Here is a 19,569-nt window from a genome sequence, read left to right on the forward strand (position 1 = left end):
GTATTAAAAATCAGGTAGAGACCACAGACTAGCCACCCTTAGTAGTTCCAGTTTCAAAGATACCCTGCTTGCCCGTCCGAGCTTCCGAGACACAGAGAGAGAGGGTCTGCAAGCTGGCTGAAACTCGCAGGAAAGACACCAGCACCGAACAAACAGCAGCACTTCTCCTGACGGGCATGACATTTGGGAGGACTTCGCAAATCCCAGGAAGGAGGATTATTATTATTTATTTTGTGAAACCGGTTTCACATGAGTAGCTAATAGAAGAGTTTGCGGACGTATATCACTTCCGATTGGGCGAGGCCGGTCTGACGCTCAGTGACTTACGCCTCCCTTTTGAGGCCACAGCAGGCAGCCAGGGCGTGGGGAAGGGCAAACACCTCTTGCACAAGAATCATCTCGAAGATTATCCATCAGGCCCCTTTTTACGTTCTTGCAGACACCATGCACCCCTCAAAAACATCTTTCCTGAGCAGAGGAATGTTTAGCCCTTGCTAAAATAATTCTGGGGCCTCGGGGCACGTGGAAACAGGGAGCAGGCGTTCATTTGTTTCTTTTCTAAATTGCTGTCCATCCCCAGCTAAAAACCCTTTTGAGCCTTTCAAATAGGGCATTCAGTTTTTCACTTTGGAGCGAGCACAGTTAACCTACCAACCCCGGAGCCCGGAAAGGCCTGAGTCAATTTCTCTGGGCAGCTAAAGCCCCTGCTCGTAACTCATCCAACACAGAAAACGGTACCTCTGGTCACCCTCCCGCCCCTGCACCCCCCCCCCCCCGCCAGCTCTTCAGAAAGAGATTTCCAGTTGATTACGCCTTGATTAGAGTCGGGCCAGAAGCAAGCCAGGTATATAGGATTCCCATTGTCCTCCCCTCCTCTGCTCCCAGCCAGGGTCAGGCTGAGAGGGCGCTCGGTGAGCGTTGAACAATCAAGCCCTGTTTACCATGGACGTTTAGTTTTCTTTTCTCAAAATCAAAACAGAGGTTAGTATGCAGCGTATTTCATACATGCCTCTTGATCAATGGAATGATCTGTCAGAAGCCATTAAAGCCCCCATTAGCTTGAATGCATTCAAAGCTAAACTATTGGATCATTGAAGGGCCACGGTGATTGTTTTTAATATACTGTACATTGATTTCTCCCTGTGAGCAGCAACATAAGTTTGAAACTAACTGTGTATGACTAAGGCTTCATTTGCTGTCTCCAGTCCTCTGTGAAAAGCATGGTTTCACTTCGGCCAGAAATGTCTGTGTATAGTTTTTAAAGAGATGCAGACCCTGGTAGATTTCCCAAGGTTTAGACGGGGTTGGGTTGTTATTTTTTTCCCCGAGCTTTCTCCCATTTCTTTGTGCCCATTAAGTGAGCTGTGTGTGCAGAATGGGAGAGGCATCCCTGCCAAGGACCTCAAGTGAAAGGCGGTGGGGGAAATTTTTCTGAAAGCATGAAGCCTCAGCGGAGGCCAAAGCTGAAGCGCATTTGACAGCCTTGGGCCGGCAGAACTCTGTGTCCAGCACAAAGCAACAGAAGTGTAGCTGTGTCAGGGGCATCCTTGCTGGGGCATAGTTTGTTGAGTGGAATGGGGAAGAGCCAATCTTTGGCTGCCATATTTTACCATCTCTTGGTGTGTTGCCCCTTCTGTGCCTTAGCCCAAATGGGTTCTTCTAATAGACACTCACCAATTCCTTTGTAATAGGAACACAAGCTTCTTGTCCTCAAAGTCGTATTCTTAACCACCATCTCTGGTCTCAGCCCCCTTGCTCATTTTGATACAGAGCCTGAGAATAAGACAGTTTTTTTGGCAAAGAAGCAATAGTTACCATATTTACAAAGACATGAACCCCAAAGAAAAATTTTTATATGTTGCACCCATTTTACAGATGGGGCAATTAAAGTCTGGGTGAGAGAAATTAGGAATTATAGAAATTGGTTTTCAAGTTTGGGGTATATGTTGAGATTTGGGAAGATTATGGACATTCTTGAACCCACCTCCAAAATAAACCTAAAATATGTTGAAGAAAATGGTTCCAAATTGCTTACAAGTATGAGAAACGCTTGCCCCTCTAATTGCAGCCCATGAGGGAGAAATTTTGTCAGTTTGTACAACATTAATTCTTTTTCTCTTGGACCATAAAGACCTACAAAATTTTGGTGATTCTAACGAAACGAGCCATTGCAACTTATGGTGCAGAGTACTAAAATCGGAGGGCAAGATTCTTCATCCCAAACACTAGTAGGTCAAGCTAAAGTCAACAATGGTAATATCTAGAGCAGGAGTCAGCAAACAATGACCCACAGCCAAATCTGGCCCACCATCTGTTTTTTTTTTGTTTGTTTGTTTTTTAAATGGAGGTACTGGGGATTGAACCCAGGACCTCGTGCATGCTAAGCACACACTCTACCACTGAACTATACCCCCTGCTGTTTTTATAAATAAAGTTTTATTGGAACACAGCCATACTTGTTTGTTTACATATTATCCATGACTGCTTTTGCACATCCAGGGCGGAGTTGAGTTGTTGTGACAGAGACACAAAGACTAAAATATTTACCGCCTGGCCCTATGCAGAACAGATTTGCTGACCCCTAGCCTAGCTCAAGGAGTTGCTGCATCACCTACCTTCCTTCACATTAAGAGAGTCACACCACGTCTAGTACTCAGTCATTCCTCAGCACACATACAAGATGATTACAGATCTGGTGATGGTTTCACAACCAAAACACTCATGCCAGGACCACTCTCTAGACAGCAGCATTCAAGGGTAACATCATTAAGGGGCAAAATAGAACAGGAGCAAAACCTACAGTTCTTCCTGAATTGAAGGAGCCCGAGTGAAGCAGTGGGGCGACCAGGCGAAGCCGTCCCGAGAGGCAGGAACTGCTGCCTACCTTTCAGGTTCCGGCATCTCGTCTCAACAGAGGGCAGGTCTGCAGGGGAGTGAGCGGCCCCCGGTCTTCCCTGCAGACCTGCTGAGCAGACGGGTGAAGACTTCTGAGCGCTCCTGAGCCCTCCCTCTCCTGGAACAGTGCTAAGATTATTCTAATACCTCATTAGGAGAGGTGGTGATCTGGTCTGTGATTTTTTTTTTTCAGAGATGGGTGGTGGGTTGGGAGGGTGGTGTCTGTGCTTCGTAACTTACAGGGCCGACTTAACGTGTCATTAAAAAGGGCCAATAAAATACAGCTGCTGCTTATTCTGTGGTTGGCTTATCACCCTGAAGGCTCTGGCTCTTAGAGTTTCTATTCAAGAATTCCTAATCGCTCATTAAATTCAGACGTTACAACTGTTTTTTTCTTTAAATTGAAGTATGGTCGACTTACAATGTTGTGATACTTTCTGGGGTACAGCATAGTGATTCATTTGTACATATATATATTCTTTTTCATTATAAGGCATTACCAAGTATTGAATATAGTTCCCTGTGCTCTACAGTAGGGCCTTGTTGTTTATTTTATGTGCAGTAGTTTGTATCTACAAATCTCAAACTCCCAATTTATCCCTCCTCACCCCCTTCCCCCCTGGTAACCATAAGTTTGTTTTCTCTCTGTGACAGACGTTCTAATTATAACAAAGTTGCAAGGTGAGCCTGGCTGTCCTTTGGTTTCTCCTCCGTCCAGCAGTGTGCCGTCTGGTTTTTCTTGCCTCCATAAAGCTTCTGCATTTTGCCCTTGCCATCCCAACCCTACAGGAGCGCCTTGGGTCTTTACTGTCGCACTGCCTCTCTTACCACATGAATCCCTGAGTCACTTGCAAGTCACTGTATTTTCATTTGTTTGTCACCAGAGTGTTGATAAATTCCATTTTTCTTGTCAAATTCGGTTTCCATATTGGACTAAGAAAAAAAACAGAAGGTGGAGATCACAGGATCCAAGCTTTACTTCCATTTTATTATATTCCATAAAACTCAGAATAACACTTCATAGCCCCCAAATCATTTAATGTGTATTACTATCAATCCAGCTAACTTTTAATGATAAGTACTCCGAATATCTGTGGCTGGCTGTTTGCTGGAGCGAAAGTCTCCCAACAGCATCCCCTGCTTTAAACTGTGAACAAATGTCAAAAGGTAAATAGTTAAATGGCATCCATGGCATCCATACCATGGAATATTTCTAAGCAATAAAAAAGGAATAAACTATTGACACATACAACAGCTTGGATGGATCTCCAGGGAATTATGCCAAACACAAAACCCTCCAATCACAAATGGTTTTATGCTGAAAACATATGTAAACAAATGATTCCTTTTCTTATATAACCTTCTTGCATTAATAGATGTAGACCTGGAGGACAGAGCAGCGGTTACCAGTGGTCAGGGATGGGGAGCAGCTGTCAAGGAGCTCAAGGGAGAGTCGTGGTGATGGACCAGTTCTGTAGCTTGACTGTGGGATGACTGAATCTAATGTAGGATAAAATTCTGTAGAACTGTTCACACACACAACTATTGAAATCTGAATCAGCTCTATGAACTGTAGCAATGTCAGCTTCGTGGTTTTGATATCATAGGACAATTTGGTATTATATTATATATAACACATATGTAAGATGTTACAATACCAAGAAAATGGCTGAGGAGCCCAGCAGACCTTCATGTACATTTTAGGGGCAACTTCCCATGAATCTATAATTACTCCCAAATAAAGGTTTTTTTAAAAAAAATTGGCCAGGCTGGAGACCATAAAAGCTAGTGTGCCCATTTCCAACATGCCATCAACCTGGGGGACCCTCAAGGGTAATTGTCACTGTACATGATTTCATGCACATAAGATGTGACTCCACTCTGGAAACCCAAAGCACGCTGTCCTGTCCCCTAGAATGACGCTCATCCCGGGACCTGGCATCCCTTGGGCACTGCTACCATGTCTTCATGCATCCTGCTGGAAGGAGACCTCCTCTCCCCAATCATTTGATGAGAATCTTTCAGACAAGGTCATGGGCACCTCTAGTCATCTGAAATGACCTTTTAACCAAACATATTTGGGATACACTGACCTAGACTGTGCTCCTACGTGTCCTTTGAAACTCGAGGACAGAAATGATAACTATGATACAGTTCTAAAGACTTCACATGACTGTCGCACTATTTTTCCAGGTGAGGAAATTTAGGCACAGAGAGGCTACATAACTTCCCCCAGATCACACAGCTAGTAGCTGGCAGAGGCAAGATTCGAACCCAGGGACCCTGGCTCCAGAGCCTGAGCACTTACCCCCTATTTGCCAGCTTGACCTTAGCACCATTTTCAATTCCATCCAAGTTATTGGTTCCACCAAACAGAGAAGATACCAGATCTGGTAAAGGCAAGAGACAGAGCCACTTCTAGCCACTGCCACATAAGAGCAATGTGTTACAGTGGAGTGGTTAGCTACCCGGGCTAAATAAATAAATCATAGCTAGATTCCAGTCCCAGCAGATCTTCCCTACACACACAAACACAGACACACAGAGCTGTGTGATCATGGGCAAGTTGCTTAACCTCTCTGTGCCTCTGCTTCCCTTCTGTTCCGTGGGTCTACTAAACAGCACCTGTGACATAGGATTGCTTGAGGGTTAAGAAAAGAAAGTACACAAAGCTCTTAGCATGGAGCAAGACTCAGAGTAATTGCTCAAAAAAGAGAAACCTAGCTTTTTGAGGGAGAAATTTTGCTCTTTGGTCCTGGGGGGTAACCAGGAAAGGCAGCAGGTTTGCCATGAGCATTATTATACAAAAGAGCAATTTCTGATCCCTGATGGCAAAACAAAGGCACCATCTCAAGGAATCTGCAGTTTGAAAGCAGTCCAAGCACTTCATAGCGGGGAGGTGGTCTAATGAACATGTCCTGTCTGAACGACCTGGAGTTGGCAACTGCTTTGAGTGGGACCATCTGCAAAGATGGCAGGGATGCTAGGGTAAACAGATTCTTAAACTATTCTAGAAGCTACCAAGGTAGAGTTTGGATTTGGAAGTGATGAGTAACCATCTCCTAAATTAAAAAATATATATATATTCTTATTATTCTTAAATACTCTAAAATTTTTTGTTCAACTTCATAGAGAACTGGAGGAAAATTTATTTTTGCTGTCACCTCATTGCTCTAATTTCCTGTGACCCTTTTCACCCCAACTCGCACCCCTGCATAGCTCTCTTTGCATCATTCACTCTGGATTCTCTGTACCAAGTACTCACTCACCCCAGGGCCTTTGCACTTGCTCTTTGTGCTCTCAGAACCCTCTTCTTCCAAATACCCACACAGCTCCCTCACCTTCTTTAGGTCCTTCCTCACCTGTCACCTTTAAAGTGAGACCTTTCTTGACCAATTGATTATTACAGAATTGACTATTAGGATTTTCAACATTAAGTCCAAAATAACATTTTAAAATAATAGCTTTATGGAGATATATTTCACATATTATACTATAACCAATATAACAGTTAATGGATGCTCATCTTTACCTCATCTACTTTAATGGGCTGTATTGTGTGAATTCTAAAATGCCTTTTTTTTCAGTTTTCCCGTCTCTGACATGAAGATCCACCTTGCAATGACAGCATGTCATAGTTTAATTAGCAGCATTTTATTTGTTCTCTTGTAGCAATACATAAAATAATGATGTAGCTGATAATCAAGAGCATCTTTGCCTTGATGAAATATGGCATCTAAAGCTTCCATCACTATTTACTCCCAAGAGCTCAAAGTACAGGCTTCCGCTGGACTGTTGATAAAGATGTAAAGTACGTTATTACACTGCAATAAAAAGAGATTCCATCTGGGGTTCGGTAACATCATTGGGGTGGGGGCATCGATTCCACAGTTGCTTCTAAGTTCATCTGTGCTGGAGGGTGGGAAATGCTTTTGTTAATTTATGAGTCCTGCTCTTCTATTTAGAGCCTTTTCCTTGTTTCCCCTCCTGTTTCTCTCTCTCTCTCTCTCTCTCTCTAATGCTTGCCGGGGGATTTCTTTTCTTTTGAGAATGTTAAAAACAATCATAATGAAAAACCTTCACTGTGACTCAGTCTTTGAAAACCGACATCAAGGTGAATGTCTAGTGGAAATTTGGGGCTTGCTGGGCTGCCACGGGCCGTTTGCATTTAAACAAGTCGTGACTTTGATTTAAGGATTTGACTTGATGGGTAATATATCCAAAGCAGGAGATGATGTATATAGTGTTTCCATCAGAAATATCAAGTTCTGCGTGTGATGTGTTTATTTCTCTGAGTGGTTATGTGTTTAATAAATAATGTGTTTCAGTGGGTATTATTTTCATTTCAGTCTTTAATACCTCCACAATATGTCTCAGATTCGGGGGTGAATGACACCTCATAAATTATGAGCTGTTATTAGCTGCTTTCTCGTTGCATCTTAATTATTAGGCTGAAAAGAGAGGGCAGACTTTTATAAGCATTCATATTTTCTGTTTACAAGGCTTTTACTGACGTCTAATAAATTTAATTACCTCTAATAAGAAGAGGAAATGAAGTTCTATTTAGCAAATTCATAGCTTTGAAATGCATCTTGTAGCTTTATGAGCATGGCAAGCTCCAGGAAGGTGAATGCCATTTAAGAAGCCGTTGCTGGGTTAAACTAACTGCAAAACTGTTAAATTATTTTTGTTTCCATTTTATTGCTTAACCTCCAGGGTAAACTTCAGGCTACCTGATAAAGCAGCCACTCAGGAACTTTAAACTTTACATGCCTCGCCCCAGAGGGCCGAAGCCGACTCCTGTATTAAAGGTACATTTTTCAAACATAATTTCAGATTTGGAAATTGATTGTGTCTTGACCTACTTATTTCCAAGAGCTGTTCATTCGCGACTCCTTTGTTTTGCTCATTTTAGAAATCTATTGTTCTTTCGGGAGGGCTCCCAGCTGGTAAGAGGGTGGAGGGAGGGATCTGTGTGGTGAAGACCGGGTTCATTCTGTCAGCAATGCTATCATTTGAATTGAATCCACAATTCACTGGACTCGGGCGGCAGGAAAGACATGCTGTGATCTCTGATCTACCGCTTCCTACGGAAGGTGGGAGCAGGACCGACTGCTGGCTTAGAAAGACTCTGTTTGAACGAAGAGGGATCCTATAAAATATTTAAAGACTTATTTTATAGAGCATCGGATAGTTAATTTGGATTTCTTTTTTGGTCAGCTGTCTTCCCAAATAACACTTTTAAGTGTCTAGATGTTCATTTATTGTAGCATGTTGGCAGACAGACCCTTGGAAAAACCCCACTGCTTCGTGATAATGCTTTCTTTTCTTGGTCTTTCTTCAAAATTTAAAAACAATCTGGAGGTTAATAAGAAGGCCTCATGAATGAATGTGACTCTTAAAGGTGCCCTCCGGCCTGGAGTCTCTCTCTCTCTCTCTCTGTGACTTGGCTATGCTGCTCTGACAGCACCTGGGGCTTGTCCTCAGCTCCTTCTTGATCCTCACCCCACACTCTCCATCCCTCCATTCGATGAGTCCTCAGCCTCATAACAGCCTGAGTGCTGTCACCTCATTGCTCTACTGAATTCCTTTTCTTTCCTCAAAAGAATTTTTTTTAATGTGGCAAAACACACATAACATGAAATTTACCAGTTTAACTATTTTTCAGTTCAGTAGCATTAAGTACATCCACATTCATGTCCAACCATCACGGCTGTCCATCTGCAGAACTTTTTAATCTTCTTATACTGAAATTTTGTACCCGTCTAGCGCTAGCTCTCTATTTCCCACCCCCAGGCCTTGATAACCATTCTTCTATGCTAAGTCTCTCTTATAAGTGGGATCATGTAGCCTTTGTCATTTTGCAACTGGCTTATGTCACTTAGTATAATGTCCTCAAGGTTCGTCCATGTTGGAGCATGTGTCAGAATTTCCTTCCTTTTCAAGGCTGAATAATATTTTGTTTATCCATTCATCCACTGATGGACACTTGAGTTGTTTCCAACTTTTGGCTGTTGTGAATAATGCTGCTGTGAACATTGGTACACGAATATCCGTTCCAGTCCCTGCTTCTAATTATTCTGAGTATATACCACTAAATGGAATTGCTGGATCATATGATAGTTCTATTTTTAACTCTTTGAGGAATTGCCATGCTGTTTTGCACAGAAGCTGCACCATTTTATATTCCCGCTAGCAACGAACAAGGGTCCCATTCCTCCACTTCCATGCTGACACACTGTTTTCTGAGTTGTTTTTTTTTTAACATTGGCCATCCTAACGGGTGTGAAGTGGTAGCTCACTGTGGTCCTCATTTCTTCTTGACCCATTCTTTGCCACAGTAGAATGAAGCCATAGTCGTCGTTGTCTCTGCAGATCAGAAAAAATGTATTCAACTTGGCTCGAGATGTGAAAGCAGCCCTTAGCAAAACTTCGACATGGCTGATTTCAGTCCTTTATCCCTGTTCTTCCTGTGTCTTATGCCCCTTTCCAAATGCCCCTTCTGACAATCCCTCATCCCCACCAGAGCACTCATGTACACTAACAAGAGAGGGAGACCTCCCAGGAGTATTTGCTGTTTAAACACAGGGAAATGCACTGCTGATGGCACAAGTACAAAATTCAGTGAGAAAAATATTTGGGGGTGGAGTGCCCCTAAAAGTAAATCACCCAGACAAGAATGCCTCACACAAAGGATGCTCCATTCTCACAAGCCACATCCTGAGCCACGGCTACATCTGGTCATCGTGCTGCTGTTTTGCTTACTGTATTTGGAGTTAGGCTCTCTCGGATGTACGCTTTAAGTGACAGGATGGTTACATGATTTTACCCAGAAGATTCTCCATGAACATGTAAAACTCAGCATCTTGGGGTGTGAGTAGAGCTCACTGATAGAGCACATGCTTAGGATGTGCGAGGTCCTCGGTTCAATCCCCCTCCATTGAAAAAAAAAAATCCCTCAGCATCTTTATTGGAACTAAGCCTTTCATCGGCCTGAAATGGAGTTTTGACATTCTGAGATATTCTTCGGACTCTGCCAAGTGATGGGCCTGTACGGAATCTTTGAGAACTGAGGTGGGCACTGTGGCGCTAAGGCTCTGTGATGGAAACCCAGGCTGAGGGTGTCGGGTCCACTAGGCCTGTCAGATTCCATCTTCACATGTGACCTCCATTGGCTCTGGCAGTGCTCCAGAGTGACAACCAGAGGGGCAAGGATACCTTTGGACCTGGACACTGGGGATGCTGCTTCCTGCACCACCGGGAGGTCCAGGGTATGGCACTGTAGCCAGGGAAACTGGGGTTGCAGGAGGGTTGGTTACTTTTGCCTTCTGTTTGAAAGCCAGTTACAGGAGATGCTCCTGCCAGAGCTGGGGATCTGATGAGCGGAACAGTGTGGGCTGCCTTCTGTAGCACTGTCGGCTACTGGGATAGGCAGCCCCCTCACCGCCCCTTTTCCTCTAGGGTATCCGTGCCCAAGAGCCATGCTAACTGTGGACCCCTGCCCCCTTCCCTCCCCCCGCCTCCACTCCACTCTGAACGCCTCTCCCTTTGCTCCTGGGCACCTCCTGAGGTTCCAAGGCTTCATCTTCTCCTGCCCCAAGAGGAGCCATCAGGTGAAAACAGGAGCTCAGGCTCTTACAGTGACTCCCACCACCTTCCTGAGCTCGGATGGTTAGCACGTGCACCCTTCTCGAGCTTAAGTCTGACTGTGATTCTTGCAGTCACTGCTGATGAGGTTTTTTTGAATTGAGAGCTAATTCACATCCCATAAAATGCACCCTCTTAGAGTGCACAATTCACTGATTCTTAGTACATTCTCAAAGTTATGCAACTATCACCACTCGCATTAGAACATATTCATTGGTCGCAAAAGAAACCATTAGAAGTCACACCTGTTCTCCCTTTTCCCCAGTCCCTGGCAACCACTAATCTACTTTTTGTCTCTGTGGATTTTATATAAATGAAATATTACAATATGTGCAAGACATGGCTTTTGGGCTTGGCATCTTTCACTTAGCATAATGTTTTCAAGGTTCATCTGTGTCATAGCGTGTATCAGCAGTTCTTTCCTTTTTATGGTTTAATAATACTCCATGGTACGGACAGACCATATATTACTTATTTATATATTATATCTACATAATATCTATGATATATACATATTAATTATTCATTAATTCATGGATATTTTCGTTGTTTCCACTCTGGGTCTCTTACGGATGCTTATGCTATGAACATTTGCGTGCAAGTTTCCGTGCGGGTGAGTTTCTGCTTCTCCCACATATATACCTAGGAGTGGAATTGCTGTTCACATATTAACTCTATGTTCAACTTTTTGAGGAACTGCTAAACTGTTTTCCAAAGCAACTACACCATTTTATGTTCCCATCAGAAGAGTATGAGGATTCCAACTCCTCCACATCTTTACCAACATGTAACATTGTCCATCTTTTTGATGATGGCTGTCCTAGTGGTATGAAGTAGTATCTCATTGTGGTTTTAATTTAATTTTCCTTAACAGCTAATGGTGTTGAGCATGTTTCTGTGTGCTTATTTACCATTCGTATATTGTTTTGGAAAAATGACTGTTCCAAGCCTTTGCTCATCTTTTGAGTTATTTCTGTTTTTATTGTTGACTCGTAAGGGTTCTTTATATATTCTGGGTACTAGCCCTTTCTCAGAGACTGACTTACAGTTATTCTCTCATTCTGTGTGTTGTCTTCCACCTTCTTGAGAATGCCTTTCAAAGAACAAATTTTTAATTTTGATGAAGTCCAATTTATATATTTTTTTCTGCGATGGCTTATATTTTTGGTGTCCTATCTGTCCAAAGGCTCTTAACACCCTTAATGTCTTGTCCAAGACAATACTGAGCAACATTCAGTATTGCAGGTGGTAGCGGCCCATCTCTGTTTTAAGGTGTGATCTTTTCCTGTTTGAGCTGGCCAGGGCTCTCTCTCAAAAGGCTCTCGAGGAAGGACATGGAGGGCTTGCACCATGGACACAACTGGGACACTGCTTCCAAAGATAGGTTGAGAGATGTTCAAGGAATAAATTGTGGGCCAGGGTGATCTCTGGTTACAGCTCTCTTTCACCTCACTTGAGAGGAGCAACTCATTCTTACTTGCTTTAAAACTCTTTAAAATATAGGCAGAGACAGATACTGAGTTCTTCTCTGTGAGCTTCTTCAAACCTTCCCTTGGCCTCTTGGCTTTCACTCAAGGTCAATCTGAGTGACATATTCTCCCCACCAAGATCAGGCAGAGAGCCCTCCCGATGTGGCCTTGATCCAGTTCTGTGGTAGACGCCACTAATCTTAATGCCTTAGGGGCATCTCTTCTGTCCTGCTCTCTGCTGGGCAGATGGTCTGAGCCACAGCAGTCCTTGTCTCTTTGAAGGCCACTTATGGGTTTTGCCCTCTGAAAGACTTGTGATTCTGACAAAGCCTGCCTCTGGGCTCTGATGGAATTCACTCACAGAGCTAACTGGAGTCTTCAAAAGGTCCTTTGGAAACCCAGTCTATCTCAGAGCAGGAGGGATCCAACCCGGAGATGCCCGTGGTCTACTCAGGGACGCCATCTTGCTCTCCTCATTTGACAAAGACCCCTGACATCTGATGTGTGGGGTCCCAAGTCAGACTGGCACTTTCCTCCGTCTCTGCTGGCCCACCTCCCCTCCGCCAGCTTCCAACCAGCAGCCCAGGCCCAGCCAGAGTTCCAGATCTGCAATGGGAATAAACCAAGGAAGGCCTTCAGGGAGGGACCCCTGGTATTTTTCAAGTGAAGCCATTTAAGCCCACCTCCCTGTGGTTCAGCCAGTGGGTGTGCCCTTGAATAGATCGTAGTGACAGAGAGACGAGGCCGGGGTGGGCTGAGAAGCACTTCGAGTGGAGACAGAAGGTGTGATGAATTCGCCGCCTAATGAGATGGATCTGTCATGCTCCCAGCCCCACGGCCGCGTCCCCGGGATGGATCATGCAAGGGATAAGCGGGAGATGAAACGCTCTGCCTTCCTGGAGAAAATGTATCTGATTTGGAGCCCTCTGGGGTCACCTTGGGCTCGAGTCCTTTTTAGCTGGGAGGTGGAGGGTCTGGAAAGGTTAGCAGCGAGCTCAGAGGCTCAGGAAGGGCAGGGTGGGGGGAACCACAACATTAGGGAATGAAGCTTGCCGTCTGACCCCACCAGCCATGAAGGTTAAGGAGCTGGTGACAACTGATTTCTCAAGCGCGTTTTGTTTGCAGATGGCTTTCTGGCGATTTAGGTGGGTCGTTAGTGGATCAATACTTTTCTCAGGAGTCACTGAAATCTCTGGCTGCTTGGTAGTCAGGCCGAGGCAATTATTTCTAATGAACAATTGTGCCCATTGGCGGGGGAGCCTCTTTGCTGTTTGTAGCTCTACCATCTGACGGCCTACTATGTGCTACGTAGTGCCCTGTGTTTTGTGAGTTTGTGTTACTTGTTTGGGTCATTGTGTAGATGAGTTACATGAGATGCAGAAGAACTGAGTGTTTTTTTAATTAAAAAAATTTTTCACATATATTTATTTTTATTTAATTTATTATTTTTAAAGTTTTCCCCTTAATGGAGGCACTGGGGATTGAACCCAGGACCTTGTGCATGCCAAGCATGTGCTCTACCACTGAGCTATACCCCTCCTCCCTGCCCCGGATTAAGCATCTTGACCATAGTCATTTAATCACACTGTCTGGGCTGGAATATTCTCTCTCTCTGTCTGGGAGCTTATACAATGCACTCATCCTAAGCCTCAGTTTCCTTCCCTGTCAAACAAGAGAACGCACGCTAAGTCCACGGCTGGGTGTCTGGCGTGTAGTCAGTGCTCCGTGAATGACAGCCGATGTGCAGACCCTGCCTACCAGCTTCAGAGATCAGGTTTTGTTTTTTGGTTTTTGTTTCTGTTTTTTTCATAACATCGCAGAACCTTGGGACAGGAAAGAAATGTGGCTGGATTTTGAAAACGTGTTTAAATTCTTGGAAGGTGCATTGATGGAGGGCATTATTTCTGGTGGATGACTTGGGAGCGCCCCACAGGCTGCTGATCTGGTCAGGATAACACAGTAGGTCAGTGCCCAGTCTCTAGAGCCAGGCTACCTGGGCTCAAATCCCTGCTCCACCAGTCACAAGCTGTGCCTCTGAGTCTTTGCCAGAAAAAGGAGATTGAAAAAAGGAGATGAAATGAGTTAATACATGCGAGTGCTCAAGGATGGTACCATCCTTTTACAGACTGGGAGTGGAGTCATGGCCATTTTCTTTACCAGATTCTTAACAGGTCAGTGGTTGAGTTCATGGGGCTATAAGCTGGCTGCTTGAGGGCTATATATTAGGCATCGGAAAAAAGTTTCTGTTCTCAGTGGATGTTAAATGCAGGAACAAGTAAGGAAAGGAGACTAAAGTAAAGGTCTTCACAAGGAGGAGAGGAGGTGTGACAGAGAGGAAGGCACCGATTGGATGGGAGATCGGGGATCATCTTCAGGTGTTGCCACCAGCTAACTAGGGGCAGTGGGCGCCCTGGCCAGGCACAGACTCTCTGAGATTCAGACCCTTGTTCCTTCATCCATACAGCAGAAGGTTGGCTAAAGGCATTCTGTTTAGGTAGATACTATTCAACAAATATTTATCAAGCACCCACATGTGCTGGGGGTACAACAGAGAAGACAACTGTCCCTTCTCTCATGGGGTTTACATTCTAGTCTGTGGAGTGTAGGGGGCAAACAGAAAGAAAATAAGGCAACAAACACAATAATTGTAAGTGGTGATGAGAGCTGCCTAGAGTTGGGAGAGAGAAGGAGCTGGTCAGGGGAGGTCTCTCTGAGCCGGTGATGTTTGTACCGATTCCTGGAGAAGTGGCCGGATCTGGGGAAGAACATTCCAGGCAGAGATCTGGGGACAATAAAAGAATGGGTGTGTTTGAGGAAGAGAGAGGATGCCCAGGGGGCAGATGGCAGGGCACATGACAGGGACACATATGAGTTGCTGGGAAGAGCTTGGGCACACGGAGCCTGGGGGCAGAGCAAGGAGGTTGACTTTTCTTGTAAAAATGATGAGACATCTTGGAAGGGGGTTTAAGCATGGGCATGGCATCATCTGACTTTCACTGATTGAAAAATAGCCCAGCTGCTGAGTGAAGAAAGGATGGGAGCAGAGAGAGAAGGCAAACTGGGAGCGGAGTGCTCAGTGGTCCAGGAGCCAGAGGATGGAGGTGTTGGCAGCAAAGATGGAGAAAAGTAGATGGATGTGAGACAGAGTTGTGGTTGAGATGGCAGGACTTGGTCCAGATGCAATGTGGACACTGAGGGAAAGAAGGCAATCAGGGACAACCCCTCAGCTGGGGGCCTGAATTCTTCTGATGCTACTGAGTTATGCTGCAGTAGCAAACAGCCCGAGAATCTCGATAGCTTACAAAACAGTTTATCTCTCACTTAGGCCCCATGTCAACTGAAGGTCACTGTAGGTTGCTGAATCTGCTTCACACACATCTATTTCGTTGTAAGGATCCAGCGTGAAGGAGCAGGCTCTCTTCTGGATAGATAGGGAGGAAGAGAATAAGCAGAAACACGCAATGACTTGGAAAGCTTCCGCCTCCCTCCTATCCTCTCAGTGCCATTGGCTAAAACAAGTCACGTGGCCAAGCCAATGTCAAGGGCGGGGTTATATACTCCTCCCACAGGATGAACTGCAAGTCTCAGTGGGGAGCAGGACCACGGGACCCTTTCACAGGAGGGAACTGACTATTTGGAAGCAAAACAAAATCTACCTCAAGGCCCAGGCTACCAGCCAGTGGCATTTACTGAGAGCAGGGTGGGCAGTGATGGGAGGAGGAAGCTGCAAGTTTAGGGGGACAACATACTACTGTTCCTTCACCTCTCATCCTCTGAGTTCCCAGAGGGGGCTTTCTATCCCACGTTAATTGAATGAGTCGGATACGAACTAGCCTGGGAGAGTGCCTGCCTTAGAGACAGTGCTGAGCTGTTTCGGAGAAGACAGACTGGATATTCGAGAGACCAGAGGGCATCCAGGTTAAGTTCCCTCAAGAAAAAGGCCGGTAACCCAAGCCCTTCTGCTTTGTTCAGTCACTCATTTCAGCCCGACCACCAGGTTCTCGGGGGTGAGTCGGCCCCCCCACCCTTTGTTCTCTCTTCTCTACTCCGGGCTCAGGGTTTCCAGGGCCTCTGGGGAGGTCAAGTGCTGGTTCCCTGCCCTCCTTTTCAGAGATCAAAAACTGGTTCCCTGGTCGAACAATGGCCCGACCATCTGCGATATGTTAACTGCATAATGGAATGTAACTCGAAGGGCTTTTAAAAACACGAAGAGAGATTTTATTGTAACTAATCGTGATGGATGGTGAGTCCGGTCACACTAGGAACATAAATCTCTGGGCCCAGCCTTGAACTAAAAAGCCAACTAACTCCATAGTTTAGAGAGCCTTGCCTCAGCCACAGGCAAGTCACATGGGAGAGGTTTGGAACCCTCATCTGCATTAAGAGGGCAGACACTCTCCCTCCCTGGGGCCCCTTCCCACCCATTTCCAGGCCCCTCCACAGTGAAGTCACTCTGACTGCCTTTGCTTGAGTGATGAGCTGCCCTCCGCATCTTCAGCAGCTCCCGTGAGTGGACTGGGAAGGGACAGGGAGGGAGCTGGGGTGGCTCCCACCAGTCTCCCGTTTAATTAACGAGAAGAATGAGTCAAAGAGCAGGGCAAGCTCTCAACAGAAGAGTTCACATGTAATAGCTGCTCCTCTTGGTTCTGTTCACTCCTTTAGAACCAGCTCAGCGCCCATGAATGTGGCCAAAGCTCTTCCCTCATAAAGTTTATTACTCAGGTCAAAGTTTTATGGTCATTGGTGAAGGACTTAGAATCAGAAGTTCTGGACTCAAGAGTCAGCTCCATCCCTCCATGACTCCGAGCAAACCACTTAATTTCTCTGGGCCTCAATTTTTCCATAGATCATCCATTAAATGGGCATAATTATTCCTGGGCTACCAAATTAAAAGGGTCAGTATGAGGGGCAAGTGAAATGACGTATGTCTCAAAGCACTTTGTAAAACACTAGACTGTATGATTTTTACTCAATGAATTTGAAAACAACTTAAAAAGCATGCCTAGATATTTATTTTTCTTGGAAAAACAAACAAACAAAAAAGAAAATGAGAAAACTGGGTTGACTTCACTTTCAAAATGGAGATATGGTTTGACTTTCCATTCCCATTCCCACCTCCCACCTCCAACTCTTTTTAAAAATTTCTAAACTCAGGATTTTGGAATCTGAGAATGAAGATGCTGCATTTTTTATCCGGGGACTGTGACAAATTCATGCTTTGAAAAAAATATTACACAGTGATGACTTTTCTGTGGGTCTTTACCACCCAATACTTTGATTTGCTTACAAGGCAAGGGGCCAGAGCCCAGGGGCCACAGGGAGCCCCTGAGACCACAGAAGGGGACATCAATTTCACATCACTGGAAGTGGCTGAACTGTCTTAAGAATCTTAAAGAGAACTGTGCTCGGATGCCTCGTCGGCCACTCCTGGGCCGTCCTCATCCTGAACGCTGCCCTTCTGGTATTAGAGGTCCTGCTGGACCCCTTGAGTGTTGAGATTCTTCTCAGGGTTCCTCCACACTTGCCATTAAAGGCAGGCTCTTTGTCACTGATTGGAGTATCTTTCACTTCTATTTCTGCAGCTTCTGGAAGTTCTTTCAAACTTGAGTCCATCAGTCCATTGAGTTGCATTCTTCTCAGTTTCCTAGGACAGCTATAGATTGTCCCTTATTCTTAGGTGTTTTTCAAAAATTTCTACAGAATCTTGGAAATGAAGGGGAGATCATTGTTGGGCTTATTCTTAGTCTGCAAACTATACACATTTTTTTGAATTGATGAAGGTCATCCTTGGAAGTTAAAAGATAATTCTTGCAAATATTCTATGGAAAATTTAAAATAAGATTGTCTTCCTTTGTAGGGAGTACAATTTGTTATGTATGTATTAAATCAACCTTATTATATTATTCAAAAATTTTATATCCTTATTTAATATTCTTGAATCCTTTTGTTTTAGGATTATCTAATTAAATAGCACTTTTTTTTTACTCTGAGAATCTCTGAATTTAACAGAGTTTGACTCATTTATCTGATTTTGTATTTCATAGCTAATCTATTTATATATTATGACTAATGTTTGGTTTTCTGTTATTTTGGGGTTTTTTAGGCTAATTTGATTTTCCCATCCTTTTTATAAAAAAAAAGTTTAATTTCTTCTCATTATTAAAACATTTAGGACATACCCCATTTTTGTTCTATTAGTGGCAGTCTTGAAGTTTTTCAAATACATCTTTGATCATTTTTCTCTGTCACTATAAATCGGTCTCTCTCAAACTTTCCCATGTGTATAATAGAAAATGTCTTGAATTTGTCTTTTACCTCATTAAATTGATTTTCTGCAGTATCCAACCTGCTGTTCAGATGATGGTTTTTAATTAATCAATTGTGTTTTCTCTCCATTCACTCTTCCCTTATCTCAGATAGTTTCTTTGTCATCTTGCTTGCTCTAGTTCCTGGATTCACTGTCCTCTGAATATTGTTGAAAAAGCAAATCAGAAATTTTCTATATGGCAAGAGATGGGTTTCTAATGCCCTTCAGGTGGCCGTTTTCTCAGCCCTGCAGGAGCTTCTAAAGTGTGCGGAGCCCTCTCTGCCCATTAGCAGGAGGCCAGCCCTTCCTGCCCTCTCCCCTCCAAGCAAGGACAGTTGTGTGGGCTTTTGTCAAGGTTTCCTCCACTTTCCTCCTAGGCAGCCTCTCCAAAACGGGAAGAGGGATGAAGAACTGGTCTCGTGGCCCCTTCCCCCATGTTTATAGTCATCGTTATGGAGAAACAAAATAAAACCATACGCCATCATTCAACCAACGTTGGGCCTGTCCCTAGCCCATGGGTGTTCTCTGATCTCATAGAGTTAAGGATAACAGGTTTCTTTCAGTGACAAGTGTGATCTTTATTTTTAATAAGTACCTTAGTAGATGCAGCATCTCCTGTTCTTGAAATTGATTCGTCAGCAATCATTACGGCTGTGTTCAAAGATTCAGTCCAGGATGCTGAATACACTGTGGTCTTAACATTACCCTGTAACTGGAAGAGGTCCAAAAATAAAGGACTGCTTGATTGATTGATTAAAGCTTGGCGATGCAGCCTTTAAATATAATGCAGGGATATTTAATGACATGGTAATATTTTCATTGTTTAGCAAGTAAAAAGTCACAAAACCTTGCTTGATCTCATTTTTGTCAAAGTAGAATATATAAGTGCATGTGTGTAAGAGAGAAGAAGGAAAGAGAAATAATTGAATGATAATATACCAATATGTTAATCTCTGGGTAAGGTAATTACAGAGATGTTTTGCTTTCCCGAATTCACCTGTATTCTCTTCAATGCTCATATAGTTCTTTGGAATTAAATGAAAAAAGACATGTAAAAAAATCAGTTCATTGGAGGACTTCTGGAAACCCTTAGAGACATTGTCTCCATATTAGATGATTTTGCTGATGTCTTGCTTTTTTTTCCTCTAACAGAACAAAATGGGAAAAGCTGGGTATTCTAAACATCCTGTTAATGAGAAATCATATTGATATTCATTATAACCCTGTTATACTGGAGGTTTTGAAATAATT

This window comes from Vicugna pacos, chromosome 9 (genome assembly GCF_048564905.1).
Source record: "Vicugna pacos chromosome 9, VicPac4, whole genome shotgun sequence".
NCBI classification, from domain to species: domain Eukaryota; kingdom Metazoa; phylum Chordata; class Mammalia; order Artiodactyla; family Camelidae; genus Vicugna; species Vicugna pacos.